General features: G+C 39.6%; 1 protein-coding gene and 2 long non-coding RNA genes across 3 annotated transcripts in view; 1 reads left to right on the top strand and 2 right to left on the bottom strand.

Moving 5' to 3' along the window:
* LOC124284672 (ras-specific guanine nucleotide-releasing factor 1-like) overlaps window positions 1–21,874 on the bottom strand; it is a 1,084,942-nt gene that overhangs the window by 1,053,879 nt on the left and 9,189 nt on the right. The window lies entirely within an intron of this gene.
* LOC124284676 lies at window positions 3,309–4,535 on the top strand. Its single transcript, XR_006900617.1, has 2 exons — window positions 3,309–4,216; window positions 4,496–4,535. It is a non-coding gene; the product is annotated as an uncharacterized LOC124284676 (long non-coding RNA).
* Window positions 9,737–17,181, bottom strand: LOC124284675. Its single transcript, XR_006900616.1, has 3 exons — window positions 17,093–17,181; window positions 14,354–14,356; window positions 9,737–9,750 (listed from the first exon to the last, which is right to left on the bottom strand). It is a non-coding gene; the product is annotated as an uncharacterized LOC124284675 (long non-coding RNA).

Genomic DNA, 21,874 nt, shown 5'->3' on the forward strand with positions numbered 1-21,874 from the left:
ACAACGCAGCGGTGGTTTGGCATATCAACAGGATGGGGTCCACGGGGTCTACTCAACTGCTGCAGTGGACCCAACGGTTCTTCGATCTGGTCATGGTCTCCACATCATGGTACGAGCCAATCACATTCCGGGGGTGAAGAATGTCATCGCAGGTTCTCTTTCTCGACCGAGTCGTCTCTCTCCAACGGAATGGAAATTGCATCCTCAGGTGTTCCAGACGTTTTGCCTTCCGTTGACGCCGCCGACAGTAGATCTCTTCACCACTCGCTTCAACCATCAGCTGCCTCGGTTTGTGTCAACGATTCCGGATCCTCTGGCTTGGGACCTCGATGCTCTAGCCATTCCATGGGACAACCTGAATGCTTAAGCGTTCCCACCAGTTGCCCTTCTTCCTCGCGTATTAGTGAAGCTACGAGCAACTCAGAGGATAACTCTGCTTTTGGTCGCGCCCTATTGGCCGGCCAGAAGTTGGTTCGTAAACCTCCAAGACCTAGCTGAACCAGATCCCGGGCCTCTTCCCATTCGACCCGATCTACTGGTTCATCCGCACTCCGACCAGCTCCATTGGTCTCCGATGACGCTCCATCTGCACGTTTGGCGCATCTTCATCGGTCGTTAACGGCTAAGGGCTATTCTAAGCGTGTAGCTACTGCCATTACCACAGCGCATCGTACTTCTACGAGGTCACTCTACGATGACAAATGGAAGAATTTCGAAGCGTATTGCAGGAAGAAGGGCATCTTATCCCCCACTACCGCGTCCCCGCAGATTGTGGGAGAGTACATTCAGCATCTCCAAACCTCCAGAAAACTCAAAGGTTCTACACTATCTACCTATTTGGCGGCTCTTAACACAGTCATTGCAGCGGCCTCAGGTGTGAAGGTGTCCACTGTCCCTGAACTCCAGTCTCTCCTCCGGTCTTAAAACTGGCTGACCAATCTCGGAAGTTCCAACCTCCAGCTTAGGATCTTTCTGTTGTACTTGCTCATCTCACGTCAGCTGATTATGAACCTTTGGAGGAGAAAGATTTTGAACATGTCTCCTTTAAGACCTTCTTTTTATTGGCCTTGGCTACAGCGGCTCGTATTTCTGAGTTGCATGCTCTGGATGTTTCTCGGGTACGGTTTGAAAGGTCTAGACATGCGAAAGTTTTCCTTGGTTTGCGGTCGGATTTTCTCGCCAAGAATCAGTTACAAGGCCAGCCAGAACGCACATTCACGATTCCGACGTTGTCCACTATCTTCGGCCCAGACGACACTGAGGATCTGTCCTTACGCCCGGTGTGTGCATTAAGGATTTACCTAGCTGCCTCACAGGATCGCCGCAGATTGCGTAAGAGATTGTTCATTCCATTGTCTACTGCCTCCACCTCGGAAGTCTCCCGTATTACCTTGGCGTTTTGGATGCGAACTACGATCCTGCGTGCCTATGCCTTTGCTGAACTACCTCCACCGTCAACGGCGAAGCCTCATGAGACGCGTGCTCTTGCCTCCACCATGGCTCTTCACAGAAATTGTTCCCTGCAGTCCGTCATGGAGGGCTGTTTTTGGCGATCAGATATGATGTTTGCTTCACACTACCTGAGGGACCTCTCAGTTACAGACGTGGAAGGTCTACATCAGTTCGGCCCCCTGGTCCTGGCGCAGCAGTTGTCATCGGCTCGTGTTCGCAGATGAAGCAATCCTGCTTGGTCGGTTTTGCTCTGTACATAATAAAAGATATCGATGTTATCCATGTATTCGTACTTTTTTCCATTGGGTTTAGATTATTCTCTCCTATGGAAGTAGGGTGTGTTTGCACTGTCGTTAGTTATGACTTGATAGACTGCGAGGCCAGTCTTGTGCTACATACAGAAATGATCAACACTCCGCTTACTGACCTTTACTCTCTGAGCAATTACGTCAGTGAAGTGTTGATTTCCGATTACCTACATGGCTTTCGAAGCGATCTGCTCTTGAGTCTTTTCTCACCTTTGGTAAGTTAGGGAGATTGGTACTGAACGTTAAACTAGTTGAGCATCCGAACTATTCCCTCTTTCACCGCCTTCCAGCGTGTGTCTGTGGGGGGGTAGTTTTGAAGCAGGGACTGGCCAGATTAAGGTCCTCGACTTTAATTCACTGGGGTCACCTGATAAATCGTGGGGCGGCGGGGCCTACTTGCCAAACTGCGTCCTTTTGCTTGTCAAAAGTTGCGGCCGAAAACCACATTAATTCGGGAGCACCCACTCCCTAGAGTTTTTGTGCTGTGTAAGCCAAGGGGTTACATGAAGAAACCCATCTCAAGTTGGAGTTTGCATATCGGGAGTTGATGCTTTCTCCTGGCCTCCTTGGGTTATGCGTTTTTCCTGGTGGTAGCAACAGGGTAATCTGCGACCCGCCTACCAACCGTGGGATTGTGCATACCGTGAGATAGGATAAGTTTAAAAATTTGAAAATTTTATTATAAATTGTATATTAATATACTTATCCTATCTCACGCGATAGGACCCACCCGACCTGCCCCATATCACAGATTACTAGAAGCTCCAAGACGAGAATGACAGGCACAGGTAGTCACATGATCATGTGAGCGAGCTCACCGCTTACAGAGATGATGTCGGAGTGGGGGCAGAGGTCAGGGCGGGTCAGAGGCCAGCAAGATTTGATTCAACTTAGCCTACAGCACGTTTCCACACATGGTCGTAGTAGAAGAGAAGAGGTGCATACCGTGAGATAGGATAAGTATATAAATATACAATTTATAATAAAATTTTCAATTATGCTTCAGACGAGGGAAAATAAAATTATCTGCTTCAAAAATTACACTGGAATTATTTTGTTGAAAAAAATTAGGAGCCTAGTTCTCATTAATAACGTATCAAGTCTCGATACAAGATCCCAGCCTGGTCGAGCAGAGATAATATTTGTGACGCAGATAAGTTATTCCCCGAAAACTGGTGAATTATAAAATAATAGTCAGGACAACATATGTTTCCCCATTGTTTGGTTATGGAAATAGTTATGGTACTCGGTTATAGCCTTAGAATGACATCTTGTCAGCCAATGAGAATACAGAACAACTTTCACGGCACACACTACTGACAAATAGCGAGTCTGATGCCGACGTGCGTAATTGGGCAAAATGGAAAAATATGAAAGCAACAAGTACTTCATGATTTGCCGTTGTATTTGGCAATGTTTCAAGTTGACTGCATCATTTAGGGCTCCAAACCGAAAAGAACATTATAGCGAAACATTTTCAAGCTCATGTGAAATCACTTACTGATTTTGATAATATATATCTGGATATATGTATAATGTGTTTTTACAGTCATGTACATATTAGTTTTAATATTATTAATTTTATGAATGTTAACAGTTACATTGCAGTTTCAGGGATATCGTTTCATATTTGGATATTTATGGATATGTGTATATTAACAGTCACTTTGCATTGCAGGTATAATATTTCTTATTTATAGTAATGAATGTTTTTTATCAACAGGTCTGTTCATTTTGAAACTGACTATACTCATCTTAAAGCATGTCTATTAATAGCTATGTAGTCAGTGCTATTCTAGTTTAATTAAGGGTGGTTAGGTAGGGTCATTACATTATTATGTGCCCTCAGTTGATCCAATCTGATTGGATCATTCAAACTCTTGCCCTCTTTTACTAATTCAAATCTTCACTTCACTGTCACTGCTTGCACCGACAAGACGTTTATCCATGTTGGAATATCTACTTTATAAGATCACCACAGGTCAGTTTAATCTTTTATATCAATTAATCAGTGTGTATACCTTTAAATGTTATATTGTTAATGCTTATGTGTAAATATAAACTGTAACTTGTGTGTAAGTGTAAAAGTTAGGTTTAGCTTGTTAGGGTCACTAAGCTAAATTGCAATCCAATAATCTTTTAGTATCCAAATAAATGATTCAGTTCATTAAAGTGTTTTCTCTATCTTATGAGTGAATGGTTATATATTTGCACGTTTGACGGATTAATTTTATAAATGAGAGAAAGTATAGTGTGTATGTGAATGTAAATATGACTGCGATATAAGTTTGAACTGCTTATATTATATCCTAGGTGTTTGAAGTGACAGAATATATACATATAGTTTAAGCTATTGCAGCTTTAACGTTGTTCATTGTTTATACAGATTGTACGTACGCTTGACTGGCTTGGCGGCTTGACAGGGCTGTAATCTGCACCCTAGTGCCATACACCGGGTAGGCATTACATTGTGCTTGATTGTATGTATTTATGTAGCATTGTATATACATACTTTATATTTTCTATCTGGGCATGTTTATAGGATTTATATGCCTCTACCTTAACTATGTTTGTCATTAATATGTAATCAGTAAATCAAGGAGTGATCTCCCCTTGTAGTTTATTTGTCTAGAATGTGTGTCATAGTAGTATTTCATCTAAAGGATGTGATGACGGATTTTAAATCTTATGTATATATTATGACTTTGTATTTATTGAACCGTGTATTGTTTCAGGGTGTTGTTAATATTGGAATAAAAGGTCTCACCCCCGTAACCAGTGTCCTGGATAATTTTGTTGACATCCGCTCACTATCCCGGTTACAAAATGGAGCCCCCAGTGAGGACTAACATTCCATAGGACAGTACAGCCAAGAGGGTACAGTCAACAGAGCCAGCCAGTCAACAGATTCCACGCCAGGTGATCATTGTTCCATACAGATCAATGTGAGGACTATTCTAGCACACCTAGATTGTGTGGTGCCTGTGAATTGTGTGTATTTTCTAGAGACTTTCTCATATCATCAACACTGACATATTGTACTGTGGTATCACATTGTATTGGTCATTCCTTGCTGCAGCTATTTTTTTGTTTACTTTCACATTGCCGGCTTATATATGTAACATTTACGTTGGTACCAACACTTAGTTATTAGATAGTTTCTAGTATATTAGATTGAACTTTAGATTTAATTTGATTTCCTGTTCCTACCCAAGCCAAGCAATAAAGATGTAATTAATTTGGTTATTTAGTTGTTACTTGACATCATACTGTGTTTGTGTTTTATAATTTCCTTTATAGTTATTTTGCATCTATCTTAGTCACATTGTTTCTTAGTGTGGTTGTGTGTGAGTAAGTGATGTAGTTTGAATCCTGTTTACACCATAAAGGTATACCTTGTACTTGTTACATATCATAAATTGTCTAAATAAACATTAAAATAAAACACACCTTTATATATATATATAACTATACTGCCAAACTATATTAGTGTTAAGCATAGTACATAACAGGTAAACCATTTATACATTCATATAGCCAACACATTAGTTGACAATTGACTGCTGCACCACTGCACTGCCCTTTCACTTGTATGTTAATACTTACTCCCTTCTTGTATCGCTTTGGGCAGTATGTGTTAGTTGGTGATATGTTGGGGTTGTACTCGGTTCAGTATATACTGTGATGTTTAGGTCAGTTTAACTTAGTTTCTAATTGTAGTGACATATAGTTATTGTGTTCATTTATTAGTTTAGTTCACACTTAGTTTCCAGGAGTCAACTTTGGTGTTTTGAAATTGCTGCTTCCAGCCTGCTGCCCCAGACACACATCAAGTTTGTTTGAAGACAACTTGTTGCCTTCCAGGTATTATGCAAAACATTAATGCTTCTTGTTTTCTTTCAGCTTCTTGACTTGCCGACGGGCGTTTACTCCTGATTCCCTTCTTGTCGCTTTAGTGTTAGTATTTAGTTAGTTGGTTACTGGTAGTTAGCTATTACTGAATCCCATTTGTAACCCTTGTGCGTTGCATACACTCAATACTTTATTACCACAGACGGTTCCACACTGTGGATGTCGTTTATCTCCCTCTGAATGCGCTAAGTATCATTTGGATTACCATTTCGCATTTGGTTTAGTAACCGTGAGTTACTTTGGGTAGTTTCTTCTTTCCTTCTTTCTGAAAGCCTTATCCGAAATAGTACAACCACGTTTCTTATCTTGAACCATGGAACTCAATCAAGAAGAACTTAAGAACATGCTTACCATATTTGAGAAGATGGGAATGGCACCAAAGATTGATAGCACGTCAGATTTCAAAACTTGGCTCAGTGACATGTCCAAACAAGAAGGTTCATTCCAGGGACCCGACGTCAAGCCACCTCCTCCATTAGCATCAGCCAAGGAAGAACAGACGCCAACTGCTTCATTTCACTATTTCCCGAAGATACCCTTCTTCAGTGGAGAAGTAGGTAAAGACACTCCCTATGACTTATGGCGCTTTGAAGTTGATTGTCTACTGCAATCTAAGACCTACCCACACGATGTCATTCTGCAGGCTATTAGGAAATCTTTGAAAGGTGAAGCTGCTCTCATAGCCATGAAACTCGGACGGAATGCTACAGTTGAAATCCTGCTAACCAAGATGAAGAGTGCCTTTGGAACCCTAAGGAGGAGAGCTACTCTCATGTCTGATTTCTATAGTTGTTCACAAAGGGAGGATGAAGATGTCACTGCATGGGGTTGTAGGCTTGAGAATATGTTATACCAGATAACAGAGCACCGGTCTATTCCAGAGGATGAACAGGATGAGATGCTAAGGACTCGTATGTGGGATGGCCTCAAGCCTGGATTGAAGGGTGTAGCAGCTCACAAGTTTGATGCCATCACCAACTTTGATGATCTACGACTTTGCTTGAGGGAGATAGAATTTGATTTAAGGAGAGACAAGTCCGCAGTACCTGTGAAGAAGCAGTCAGCCTCAGCTAAGATGGTCAATACCTTGAATCCATCTAGTGCTGCTGCCACTAAGGAGGAAGTCACAGATCTCAAAGCTATGATGGAGGAGATCCGGAGGGAGATATCTGAATTGAAGGAACAGAGTCAGGTTCAGGCACAAGTTAATCAACAGCAAATTTACAACAGCCCATACAGTACTCAAAGATCTCACAATAAGCGCGACAGACATCCTGGAAACGTTTCCAAGCCACAAGTGGAAGATGCTTATCCCAGACACCCTCTGCCAGCACAGGACAAATATTTCCCACATCAGTCTGCGTTTGGACCTAGGTCATTTGCAGAGGATCAACAACAGTCAAGACGAGATGTCACTGATGTACCTGGGTCATTACCTGGTTCATACTCAAACAGTTACACACAAAGTCAGGGACACGGACCACCTCGATGTTATAGGTGTGGATATCTTGGCCATATTGCGCGTGGATGTCGAGTCAGACTGGATCATCTCAGGCACCCTTTAAACTTTCCCAGGCCTATGGGGAAGGGCCACCTATAGGTGTACTTGGGAGCCCTAAGGATAAGCAGGTACCAGGAAGATTAGTAGGGACGGCCAATGAAGTGGAGATTACCATTGACAGTGTACCAGTTAGCGCCTTGTTGGACACAGGAGCCACAGTATCAGTAATCTCAGAATCATTCTATCTTCAACACTTGCAGCATATTCCCATACAGCCACTGGATGATGTCTTAGATATTGAATGTGCAGGAGGGGAATCTCTGCCGTACCGGGGATTTATAGAAGTTGGAGTTACAGCTGAAGGTAGAGGAGTTGCCACAAATGAGGAAGTACACTGCTTATTCCTGATTGTACCGGATACAAGATACAATGCTCGTGTACCAGCTTTGCTTGGAACCAACATTTTGAGATGTTTACTTGATGATTGTAGGAAGTCTCATGGACACAGGTTTTTACAGAAAGCGGATTTACACACCCCATGGTATTTAGCATATCGGAGTATAGTTTTGCATGACAAGAATCTTTCACGGAATGATGGCAAGCTGGGACTAGTTAAGAGTGCAGAGACAAGAAACGTCATCATTCCCGCAAACAGTAATGTCGTCATTAGAGGGTACATTGCAAGAGGACTCAGGTCACCAACCGTCTGTGCCCTTTTACAGCCAACTCTACACTCACATCTGCCAGATGATATTGACATAGCCCCTACTCTCATTTCCTATGATGGATCAAGACCAGATGCCATAGAGGTTCACGTATCCAATATAACAACCAGGACAGTTGTAGTACCACCAAGATCTTTACTTTGTGAGATACAGCCAGTCACGCTTCAAGGTCAACCACCTGGTCTGCCAGTAGACTCTACAACGCTTCTCGACCAAGTGGAGATAGATAAAGAGGGACTTCCATCGGATGAATTACAGAGAGGACTTGATGTAATTATGAAGTTTAAGGACATCTTCTCTAAACATGCTGAAGATCTTGGACACTCTGATTTAGTTCGTCATCGGATAGACCTTGAGAATTCCATTCCTTTCAAGCAGAGACATAGGCGTATCCCTCCGAACACATCTACAGGAACTTCTATCATCAGGAGTCATCCGGCCTTCACATAGCCCTTGGGCGTCTAACGTTGTTTTAGCAAGGAGGAAGGACGGACGTTTGAGGATGTGTATAGATTTTCGCCAGCTAAATAATCAGACAATTAAGGATTCTTATGCCCTGCCGCGCATTGAAGAACTGTTGGACTGTTTGGGCGGAATGAAATATTTCTCGGTGTTGGATATGAAAAGTGGATATCATCAGGTTGAACTAGAGGAGACACATAAACAGAGGACAGTATTCACGGTTGGCCCCCTTGGATTTTTCGAATTCAACAGGATGCCTTTTGGATTGTCTAATGCACCAGCCACATATCAAAGATTGATGGAGCAATGTCTAGAAGGTCTACATCTCAAGATATGTTTGATCTACTTGGATGACCTCATCATATTTTCAAAGACTTATGAAGAGCATGTTGAACGGTTGGAATTGGTCTTCCGGAGACTTGAGCAATGTGGATTAAAGCTTGCACCTAAGAAGTGTAAATTCTTCAAGCGCAAAGTCCGATATGTGGGATATATTGTCTCAGAAGAGGGAATTGAGGCTGACCCAGAAAAGGTAGACAAAATTAAAGACTGGCCAACACCAACAACGCCAGAGGATGTCCGACGCTTCCTAGGGTTTGCTGGATACTACAGAAAATTTGTCCAGAACTTCTCAAAGATCGCCCGACCATTGTCAGAGCTTATGCCCAAGACTGGATCCAAGAAGTCAAGTAAACAAGTCAAGAATGTTGATTGGAATTGGGGTCCAGCTCAAAGTGAGGCTTTCCACACATTGAAGACAAGACTTACTTCACCACCTGTACTTGGGTACGCCGATTATTCAAAACCTTTTGAATTGCATACCGATGCTTCAACGCATGGCTTAGGTGCTGTTTTGTATCAACAACAAGAGGACAAGCTTCGTGTCATAGCATATGCCAGCCGCAGTTTGAGCCCATCTGAAAGGAATTATTCAGCCCACAAACTGGAATTTCTGTGTCTCAAATGGTCCATCTCTGAAAAATTTCACGATTACTTATATGGGCATCACTTTGAAGTTGTAACCGATAACAACCCTCTTACCTATGTCTTGACCACAGCTCGTCTGGATGCCACAGGACATCGATGGCTTGCAGCCCTTGCAAGTTACAACTTCAGCATAAGGTATAGACCAGGAACAGCCAATACCGATGCAGACACATTGTCTCGTTTACCAGATTGGAACAGACCAGAACCAACGGAGGACATTCCTACAGACTCTGTTAGTGCCATCTGTGGAGCCATTCACACAACCAACCTTGTGGAAAGTTTGTGTCTCTCAGCTTCCATAGTTGGAGATGAAGAAGTGACCGAGAACATGTGTGACATGAATGCAAGGGATTGGAGGAGATTGCAAGCCAAGGACCCTGCCTTAGTTGAAATCATTCAACATCTCACAAACAGGACTAAACCAGATCGATCTAACTACATCGGGGACAAAGAGATGACTACATTGCTGAAGAATTACCATCACTTCAGGCTGAAGAGGGGCGTGTTATACAGAGTTATCTGCGTGGATGAAGCTGACCAGGAGCAATTGGTCCTTCCAGCTAGATGTCGTCAAGCAGCTCTGCATAGTCTACATGACAACATTGGCCACCCAGGCAGAGAAAGGACAATATCTCTCCTGAGGGATAGGTTTTACTGGCCAGGGATGACGAAGGACGTTGAACTCCATCTGCAGAACTGTCCAAGGTGTCTACGCCGTAAGACAGCTACTACAAGTCGTGCTCCACTCGTAAACATTCAAACCTCACAGCCTCTAGAGTTAGTGTGTATGGATTACCTCAGTTTGGAACCTTCCAAAGGTGGACAAGAACATGTTCTGGTAATTACTGACCATTTCACACGCTACGCTCAAGCATATCCAACCAAGAATATGACAGCAAAGACCACAGCTGAAGTTTTCTTCAATAACTTTGTAGTACACTATGGACTGCCAAAGAGGATTCACTCAGACCAAGGTGCCAATTTCGTTGGGAAACTGATGTCAGAATTATGCCATATGTTGAAAATTGACAAGTCACGTACCACCCCTTATCATCCTATGGGGAATGGGATGTGTGAACGATTTAACCGCACACTCTGTAACATGCTTGGTACCTTGGATCCCGACAGCAAAAAGAATTGGAAGGCACATGTTGGACCATTAGTCCATGCTTACAACTGCACTCGCCATGAGACAACATCACTATCTCCATTCTTTTTGATGTTTGGGAGACATCCTCGCTTGCCAGTCGACCTCGCTTTCGGACTTGATATCGATCCATCGAAGTCAATGTCAAGGTTAGATTATACCAGATCTCTACGAGAACGTCTCAAACATGCTTATGATGTAGCTTCCGCATCGGCCAAGAAAGCCCAGTCGAAACAGAAGACCTATTATGATCATAGGGCCAGAGCTGCCACATTAGAGATAGGAGACCGAGTTCTGGTGAGGATTGTTGCTTTGATGGGAGACACAAGTTGGCGGATAAATGGGAAGAAGATGTTTACGTCGTTTTGGATCAACCTACCCCTTCCATCCCAGTGTATGTTGTTGGTAAGGAGAATGGGGATGGGAAGAAGAAGACTCTACATCGGAATCTCTTGTTGCCAGTTGGGTCTATTCCACGTCAGGAAGTACCAGTTCCAAAGCCGAGGAAATGCGGGGAAGCTTCACCTGAATCTAAAATGGATCTAGTAACAGTGAAGTCAAGACCAGTTCCAAAGCCACGGAGACAGAGCAAACCTTCTCCTGAACCTCAGCCCGACCAAGTTGCGTCTGATGATGATGAAGATAGAAGTGGAGATGAAGAGTTAGTCAGGATCTATGAACATCCTTTGGATACTTCAGTGTCTGCTGACAATGCAGCAGATAGGCCAACTGAAGATGCAACAGAACAGGAAATGGAATCAGAGGACAATAATGTTGTCACAGAAGAAGAAATTGAAGACACTGATCATGACTCCCATAGACAGAATTCATCTCAAGAAGAAGTTGCTGATGCTGATCATGATTCCCATGGACAGACTCAATGGCAAGATCATCATCCTATGCCTGCTGCAGATACAGAGGAAGAAGAACAAGCTCCGCTACCCCAGATGCAGACTCCTGCTCCCCTACCACGGCGATCTACCCGAGCTCGGACACAGCCAAGGTGGATGTCAGGAGGAGAATTTGCTCTCTCAGCAATAGCTCAACCTGATTGGCTTGTGCGAGCTAATTATCTTGGCTCACTACTAGCCCAGGGTGTATTTGGCAGCCAACAGCATAGAGCATCAGATGCTATTTTGGACCTTATCACCGGTAAAGACAAATGAAGAGGACGCCATTTCCTTGTGGGGGGAAGTGTGTGGCGGATGTATAATATTGTATTTTTACAGTCATGTATATATTAGTTTTAATATTATTAATTTTATGAATGTTAACAGTTACATTGCAGTTTCAGGGATATCATTTCATATTTGGATATTTATGGATTATGTGTATATTAACTGTCACTTTGCATTGCAGGTATAATATTTCTTATTTATAGTAATGAATGTTTTTTATCAACAGGTCTGTTCATTTTGAAACTGACTATACTCATCTTAAAGCATGTCTATTAATAGCTATGTAGTCAGTGCTATTCTAGTTTAATTAAGGGTGGTTAGGTAGGGTCATTACATTATTATGTGCCCTCAGTTGATCCAATCTGATTGGATCATTCAAACTCTTGCCCTCTTTACTAATTCAAATCTTCACTTCACTGTCAATGCTTGCACCGACAAGACGTTTATCCCGTGTTGGAATTTATCTACTTTATAAGATCACCACAGGTCAGTTTAATCTTTTATATCAATTAATCAGTGTGTATACCTTTAAATGTTATATTGTTAATGCTTATGTGTAAATATAAACTGTAACTTGTGTGTAAGTGTACAAGTTAGGTTTAGCTTGTTAGGGTCACTAAGCTAAATTGCAATCCAATAATCTTTTAGTATCCAAATAAATGATTCAGTTCATTAAAGTGTTTTCTCTCTCCTATGAGTGAATGGTTACATATTTGCACGTTTGACTGATTGATTTTATAAATGAGAGAAAGTATAGTGTGTATGTGAATGTAAATATGACTGCGATATAAGTTTGAACTGCTTATATTATATCCTAGGTTTTTGAAATGGTAGAATATATATATATATAGTTTAAGCTATTGCAGCTTTAACGTTGATCATTGTTTATACAGATTGTACGTACGCTTGACTGGCTTGGCAGCTTGACAGGGCTGTAATCTGCACCCTAGTGCCATACACCGGGTAGGCATTACATTGTGCTTGATTGTATGTATTTATGTAGCATTGTATATACATACTTTATATTTTCTATCTGGGCATGTTTATAGGATTTATATGCCTCTACCTTAACTATGTTTGTCATTAATATGTAATCAGTAAATCAAGGAGTGATCTCCCCTTGTAGTTTATTTGTCTAGAATGTGTGTCATAGTAGTATTTCATCTAAAGGATGTGATGACGGATTTTAAATCTTATGTATATATTATGACTTTGTATTTATTGAACCGTGTATTGTTTCAGGGTGTTGTTAATATTGAATAAAATAAAAGTGTCCTGGATAATTTTGTTGACATCCGCTCACTATCCAGTGTCCATTGAAAAGAAGGACAGGATAACTGTTTTGGTTGACATCCAGGCCCATTTGATGTCACTATCGTGGGTTCCAGCAAAATATGCATAATGGCCGAAGCTGAGATTTACAGAAACTGTTTTCGCGATTAAAACATAATTATACATAATTTTTAATTGAAATTTTGAGAATATGTTTCTGATGACTTTATCTTTCACCCATCAAATTATTGCAATACACTCGTATTCTCCTTTAAAACAGATGATCTATGGTGGAGCAGTATTTGCGAAAGCCTGATTGAGTTGTATTATATAGATTTTGTGTTTCAAGATATTGTGTGAGGCGGCTGTTACCATACCCTCTATGGTTTTGCATATGTTAGATGTTAGAGATAAGGGAGTGTTTCCTGGCTTTTGGTATTTGACCCTTTAAGCTGTAGTATAAAGTTTTAGTAGTTGGTTTGTGAATGGTTTGGGGGCGTTTTTTAACATGATATAGCTGGCATTGTCTTGACCTTGAGCAGTACCTTTCTTGTGGTTGATTATGTTGTAAAGTTCCACTTCAGTAAAAGGTTTATTGTAGGTTAGATGCATTTGGGTTTTTTGTGCATTGTAGGCTGCTGCTTTTTGAGATTTGTTTTGAAATTGTTGACTGTAATTTGCAGTTCTTCATGGTATACAGATATTTTGGGAAACATATATACAATGTCAAGTAAAACATCCGACCTGAGTTGAGAAGTCCGTCTCAAGTTGCTTTTTATATTTTTAATTGGTTTACTCACAATAATAGTAAAGCCACACTATCAGTTATGCACAAGAAGACTCTTAATGTTATGTGAGTAGATCAATTAAAAGGGATTAAACTTTAACAGTCAAGGCTGACCTATGGGTTTGTTAACTTATTGTACAAGAGATAAGCCAATTAGATAAGGCTTATTATGTCCTTATTATTCAAAGCAAACATTGTGGTATGCTAGTCACTTGATCCTAAAGAACCGGGGATATATCAATTAGGACTGATCAATTATTACTGTAGGGGTGAGCCTTCTCCACCCGCACTCAAGTGTCTGACAACTGGGGTGTCTGACTAATAGGGTATCACCCAGAAGGAAGGGTGGTTGCCCATCAGATGCAACAAATAAAGTTAACAATATAATGATAAATAAATTCAATTATAACTGGCAATTAATAGGAAAACATTATCCACTCTACCAAATTCAGCAAACACTAAATACAAAATGTAAAAATTATCACCAAACACGCCGAATTGATGTTGCCATAACCAGATTAAGATTAGCAACTTGCAATCTTAATCACTATCTACACAAAATCAACCTTCATCCAAACAGCAAATGTATCACTTGCCAAATTCCTGAAACAATAGCCCACACTATCTTCTACTGCTCAAAATATACTGAACATCTTTGAAAACGTCCCACCTGTAAATTTTGAAATATGGTACTAGGATTGTTTTGAGAGTGAAAATGAACTTTGGAAATGTTGTTAATAACACAAAAGACAATAAATAATGCTGTACAGTAAAGAACGGATTGCCCGAACACATCATGGAACACATCACATGACAACAACAAAATTCATGCACAACACACGAAAAGCACAAATTGCATGCTTAAAACATGCTGATTAGGAGTATAAATGACCGTTGGCAAAACACCGTTCTCATGTTAGCTGTACCTCCGCAAGTAAAGTCATTTTGCAATGCCAAGATTGTCACCAGAGGAACGAGAATGGGCGTTGGGCATGTTGCAAGTTGGCACATCAAGCAGGATTATTGCCAGATGATTTGGTTGCCATCATTCCACCATCATAAGACTTGCCAACAGGTACCAACAAACAGAACCACCAGCGACCGCCAATGTCCTGGCCAGGCACATGTTACCACCCCTCGCCAAGATCGAGACATTGTTCGGTGCCATATTCGGGATCGTACGTTGCCCGGATGCCTGAACCGCCAATGCTGTCCAAGGCCGATATGGTTTATCAGTGCTTCCACCGTCCGACGCCGTCTCCGTGCAGCAGGATTACGGTGTCGACGCCCTTATGGACCCATCCTGACTGATAGACATCACCGTGAATGCCGATGATGGGCTGAACAGCATCGTTTGTGGTTGTTACGACGTTGGCATGGTGTTGTGTTCTCCGACGAGTCAGTTTTCACTTGCGAAATGCTGATGGGCGTTGACGGGGAGAACGTTACCATCAGGACTGTGTTGTGCAAACAGATCGGTGGGGTGGAGGAAGCATTATGGTGTGGGGGGGGGGATCAGTTATCATCACAAAACCGCTCTGGTAGTTTGTCGTGGCAGAGTGAATGCCCTCTACTACTGTGACACCATTCTTCAGAACAACGTCGTTCCCTTATTTAACCAACATCAAGATCTGCACACATTCCAGCAGGACAATGCTCGAGCGCATACTGCACGTGTTGCAACACAGTTTCTGGCAAACAACAACATTCCTCTACTTCCATGGCCTGCATTGTCACCAGATTTGTCTCCCATTGAACACTTGTGGGATTATATCGGCCAACGCCTCTCACGTCGCCCACAGATCAACAAAATTGGGGAACTTGAGAATGCCTTGCAACAAGTGTGGAATGCATTGCCTCAAAACATTATTCAGAGACTTATTAGTTCAATGAGGAGACGTTGCACAGCTTGTGTTGCTGCTAACGGTGGTCATACACGTTACTGACTTTCCAATTTGACTCCATCTTTCTTTCATGGTCAGCTGAATTAAAACTTCACTGTTTTGCTGGATTGGTTCTTGTTTCTTTTCTTTCCCAATCATTGGACTACAAAAGTATGTAAAATTTACACTGATTGCTCATTTATGCTCTTGGAAATCCAAACTAATACAGGTGGTGCGTTTTCAATGATGTTCAGTATATAATAAACAAAGAACCCCATTCACCAATGCTTTAAAACAGTATCTTAACATTGCTAACTCTTCTGATCTCAAGCACATTCTGACAAACCCCAAATTAATTATAAATATGTATATATGTTCTTTCAACTTTTCAAATCAGTTCTCTCTTTTTATCAACTTCATTTTTTAACCTTTTATATGTTTATCATTATTCACCTAATAAATATGTTTTTAAACATGGGTTGGTTCACAAAAGAAAATAACAATAACCATTTATTACACTACATCTGTATTAAATTCCAAATCTCTATTACTCTTTACCTATTTCATATTTTTTACCTTTTTAATTAGGCCTCCCATTCAAATTTCCCCTAATACTCTTTTTTTCTTTTTTGGCTAGTAACACCTCTCTTCAAAATTTCTATTTTTTGTTCCCCCTCATTTCTTAATAAGTGTACTACCCTGTCGCCGAAATACCTTAGTTGTACGTTAAATAATGCAAATAACAACAACATCAGATGCCATTGTTTGAAAATATCCCCTCAGTTCTTGTCTGATTGTAATAAGGTATCCCAGCAGTGTAGGCTTTTTCGGGTTTTCTAACGCTTGGATGCTATAATGACTGATCCAATTGATCCTATTTCTCTGTCTTTTACCTCGATATTTAATCATGTCATGTAAAAATATGACGTCTACTACTATGAGAATAAAAACACATATTTGATTTATTTGACCCCATAAACTAAACAACCCCACTTTGCCATTGTTAGAAAAATCTGAAAATTTACTCAGGTAACTTTACAACACAGCAAATGCTTATATGTATTTCTCATGCAACAATGAAGTTCTGTTTGTATCATCAAAACAGTGTCTACTTCTATGTGATTTTTAGGCAATTAGAATTGCATGCAATACAGTCATTACTACTGCCTTGCTGTAACCCGTGTTTGGTGGTATAAACCTACACATGTTTATTTGCCATTCACTTGATGGTCAGTTAATGAATCTATAACAGGCATAATTAGTGGTAACACCACTCATTACCCGACAAAGGTTCCCATTTGGCATTTCTTATATCTGGAGTAATTACTCAGCATTATGAATTAAGGTCTGTGGCAAATGTATTACATGATTACACAATGCCATTCAGAAAGTGGTCAAATGTAACATATGCTATATTTGGGATTACAATTTCTTAGTAAAGTACAAATTCTAGGAATAATCAGCTGAGTTACAAAAACAAATATCGATCAAAGGATTGACTGATATCACGCTGACTGATTAATTACTTTTAACTTGTACAGCAAATTTGTCAAAAGGTAGGGTTTATGTATGTGGTTGAAACAGTATCTATTCAAAATAAATACAATACATAAGAAAGACAATACAGAACGAACAAAAAGTATTGGCAAAAGGATATAAAATTCAATGAGGCAATTTTCAAAAAGAACAAAATGAGTTAGTACTTATTGTATTCTATGTGTTATTAACAAAACGTTTGAGGAAATTCTGTATCAGTATTGGATAAGTTATCTTTGTCTGAGTATTTTGTCAACAGAGAATCCATTGCAGTAGAAGTATTGGTTATGTCTGATATGACCATATAGCGGGCAGAAAATAAAGAAGTGTGAGATATCATCTGTTAAAAAGCCACATTGGCATATGTCTTTCGAATTAGTGTAAGTTTAAAGGTCACATGTAACAAAAAAATCAAACATAATTAAAACACAATTATCACTTATTCATGACATATACTATACATTGCTGATTATGAAAAAACAAAATTATAAGCGTACAATCGCAAATCAAAAGTGCAATATTTTGTACTTGGGTTTACTTCCCTCGAAACGAAGCACCCGGGATACCGAACCCAGTCAGAGCGGGTGGGTGTGCACTCAAGTGTAACGGCTGGTTCATTTGCAGATGCCCTCATGGCTCATTGTGTGTGTGAATATAAAGGTGTTGGGTTTTGTAAATACATGCTCATTTTTGGTGTATAACATTTTGCAATCAACAGACATCATAACATGTCATGTGTACAAGTATCACACCTGCCTGTCTGTGTAATTACATAATGTGATAGAGACCGAACTCGGGCCATAAATCAATGCGTTTTGCTTATGGTGTATAGCCTGATTGGTGTTAAGTGTAAATTGCATGTGGTGAAGTATGTGTGGTGAAATAGTCAAATGAAATTATATAAACAGTTAAATCGGTAATCTACTGTCATAACATATAAAAAGCTCACGCCTGAGAAATAACTTATAAAAAGCTCGCGCCTGAGAAATATCAACAAAACATTAGAAAAATAGCTCACATCAAAGCCTCTGACTCTGAGTACTCACCGCTAGGAAAGGTTTTCCGTCTTGAAATGTCGAACGCCTCACTGGTTGACACATAGCTGAGTAGATCTAGATCCTTACAAGGTTCTTTTATGTAACAAGTAGATTATTTACTATTTATTTGTGTACACAACCAAGATTAGACTACTCCTGCTCACGACCTTATAATCCGGGCATGCATCCTGTTTCAAGCTTTGCGAACCTATTCAGTGCGCATGCATTAGGAGCACAGCGCAGCATAGTTGTTGAAACCACTTTTTCCCCCAAGTGCCGGGGGAAAATTAGTGAATAATTTGAACTCTGATTTCGCGCGGGTTTTTTTCATCGCATTATTTTTCAACTTTAAAAGTTGAATTTGCATTTTTGATGATTTGTTTCGGTAAGTCCATACCGAAAGGTATCAGAATCTGCAAAGTTGTGTTTTACGTTGCATGTGACCTTTAAATCGCTACATCCTAGTCTCAATTTGGACGTGATGATTTGGAAAAAGTGTGTGCCAAAGTTAAAGTATTTAATAGCTCTGTGATTAAGAGTGTAATTAGTAAGATATTATTTAAATTTAGACAATGATTCTGCCGATTTAACAGATTCGTTGTGATTATTCCGGGGCTTGTATGACTGATGGAAGAAAAGATTTAGAGTGTTGTACTAGTCTAGTTTTTTCTGGCATTACGAAGGCAATAGTGAGTTTTGTGGCCCACGTTTTGTGGAGCTAATCTTGTTAAGTACTCTGGTGTTAAGCCATGCACCATCTTACAAAAAATACACAACTTATGATTCTTTGATCTTTCAAAGAGAGATGGTATACCAGTTTCTTCGTATAATTTTTTATGACTGGTACCTGAGTACAAAGAGTATCAAGGTGTGATTTTTCTAGGACTAGTCCTTGTTCTTGGGTGCAATTATCCCAAATGAAATCACAATAGTCAAAATTAGGAAGTATGAATTATTTATACAGTCTTTCTAAGCAGATTCTATTTAGTTTATATTTAAGACTCCATAAGCAGTTTATCATAGGACTGGCTTTTTTTTTACTAGATGTTCGATTTGTGTATCCCATTTACCACTGCTTTGAAACCATAGCCCTAAATGTTTATGATAGTCAACTTCTTTAATTTTTATGCCATTCATCATTAAATCTGTTTCAGCACTAGGTATTACTTTTTTTAGTGAATAACATTGCGACTGATTATTGAGGACTAAAAGATACCTGCCATGCATTTGCCCACTCAGATAGATTAGCAAGATCATTGTTCAATATTCTTGTTGCATCAGCAGGGTTACTTATGATTATGTAAAGTGAGGTATCATCAGCAAATAGACACATGTTGCTTGAGATACCATCAAGTGAATCATTTATATAAACAAGAAACATATGGGGACCCAGTACGGAGCCTTGGGATACAGACAGACAGACAGACAGATTATTTATTAAAGTCTCACCCCTGTTATACATATATACAAACTAATTAAACATATATTTACATAGGGCCATTCCATACGGAATTATGAGAGACTAAAATTCTTTAAAAATTGCATGTACATGTATTATGAATAACAATAATTAAAAGTTATATAATACGGATTTTCTCCTTTTTAAAATAACATGGCAGGTTTTGGCAGCTATAAAACAAATATTGCTATTGGACAGGATAAAAGCAGTTTTTTTGTATATCAGTAAGATTACTAAAATTCTGACATAGGCTATCACAAATATTTAAAAGACTAAAACGTTCATCACTATAAACCGGACAATTGATTAAAACATGAACTTCGTCTTCAACACAGTGTTTACAATAAAAACATTTTCTGTCGTTAAGTGGAATATTGCTTATACAGGCTGAGTATCCGGAAGTGAGACCGTTAAAGACAACTCTTTGAGTTCTGTTAGATAGGAAGCTTTCAAACCAAGTTAGCAACATGTCCCTAATTCCGCTTGCCTTTAATTTTTCTATTAATCCATTATGCCAAATGCTATTAAATGCTTTGCTAATATCACAAAACACTGCTCTAACTTCTTTCCCTGTCATCTAGTGCTGTACTGATAGAATGATATAAATCAGCTAATTGGTATATCGTAGAATCACCTGGTTTGAAACCAGATTGAAAATTGCTGATTATATTGTAGTCTCTAAAGAAGTTATATACATGTTTGAAAACCCATTTTTCTAATACTTTAGATAGGCTACTAGTTAGCGCCACTGGTCGATAGTTAGGACAGTCATGGACACCCTTCTTGTGAAGTGGTACTATATTGGCAAGTTTCCAGACTGCAGGAAAAGTGGCGAGATCTAAAGACAAGTTAAACAGTTTTGTAAATGGTTTACATAGTGGTTTTGCAAGTAATTTCAAAAGTCGGTTACTGATGTTATCAGGACCCTTCGCTTTAGCAGCATTAAGTGAATACAATAAGTCAAATATTTTGCTTTCATTAAGAGAAATAGCCCCTATTGAAGCTTCAATATGCGGGAGAAAGCTCAGTGGTTTATCTGGGTCATCAACTGTAGCCTGTTCTATCAAATATTTATTGAACGCTTTCGATATAGACAATTGTCTTCAACATTCTCATCGTTGATTTCTAATGGCGGGAAAGTGTGATTTTTTTGGGTGGGTAATTTTTAGATAATTTTTAACCAACTGCCACCAACATTTAGTGTTACATTCACTGTTAATTTTATAGTCTAGAGTATCATCGTAATTACGCTTTACCTTTCTGATCTCAGTTATGACTTTTTGTGTTTCCTGTTATGTTCTCTCATTAGTTTACGAATATACCCATTCTTCCAAGGACGATCGTTTGTCGTATAAATACCTCTTTTTGTGGTACAAAGACATCAACAATATTATTTAATTTATCAATTAGTACAGAGTATTTCAAAATTAGTTTCATAAAAAAATTCATCCCAGTTGTTTTTTTCTACTGCGTTTTTCATTCCATCAGTGTCCATCCTGGAATAGTCATAAATAATTTGTTTGTATGTACGTAGTGAGGTTTTGTTATCAACTTTAAATGTAGAATAAACAGGACAGTGATCACTACATCTTGATGGAAGAACGCCTGAGAAAGAAATTTAATTGGGGCAGGAGACAAAGATCAAATCGATCACGGTTCGTGAAGTGCTGGTAAATCGTGTGGGTTCAGAGATGATCTGGGTGAATTTAAACATATTCATAAGATTTTCAATCCTGGGTTGTCTCATATTAAAGATACTGGCATTGAAATCTTCCAGTTTCACGTTTTTGGCATCTAAGTCGCAGGCACTTACTAAAGGATTCTTCTATCATGGCCCAGTAACTACGACTAAGGTCTGCCCTGTAAACGGTAACAATCAACCATTTTTTTTTTAAAAAGACAATTCTACCCAAATAGCTTCCAGAAGAGGTATATCTAAATTAATCACATGTTTAAAATGGATATAATCTTTGACAAAGATAGCTACACCTCCCCCTTCAGATGGCCTGTCTTTCCGTACTGGCAGGTGGAATCTAGGAATATGTACATTGTGACTAGGAATGTTACTATTCAACCATGTATTTGTTATGCAAATGACATCGTAAGAATTGTATTCTACAGAAACCAAAGATATTTTATCTCTCAGACTTTGAATATTAATATGAACAACACTTAGTTCATTTATGTTTGGACCAGGGTTAGGATGCACGTCACCACAACATAATAAT

Source organism: Haliotis rubra, unplaced genomic scaffold (assembly GCF_003918875.1).
Source record: "Haliotis rubra isolate DU_JTF1 unplaced genomic scaffold, ASM391887v1 Scf341, whole genome shotgun sequence".
Lineage (NCBI taxonomy): Eukaryota > Metazoa > Mollusca > Gastropoda > Lepetellida > Haliotidae > Haliotis > Haliotis rubra.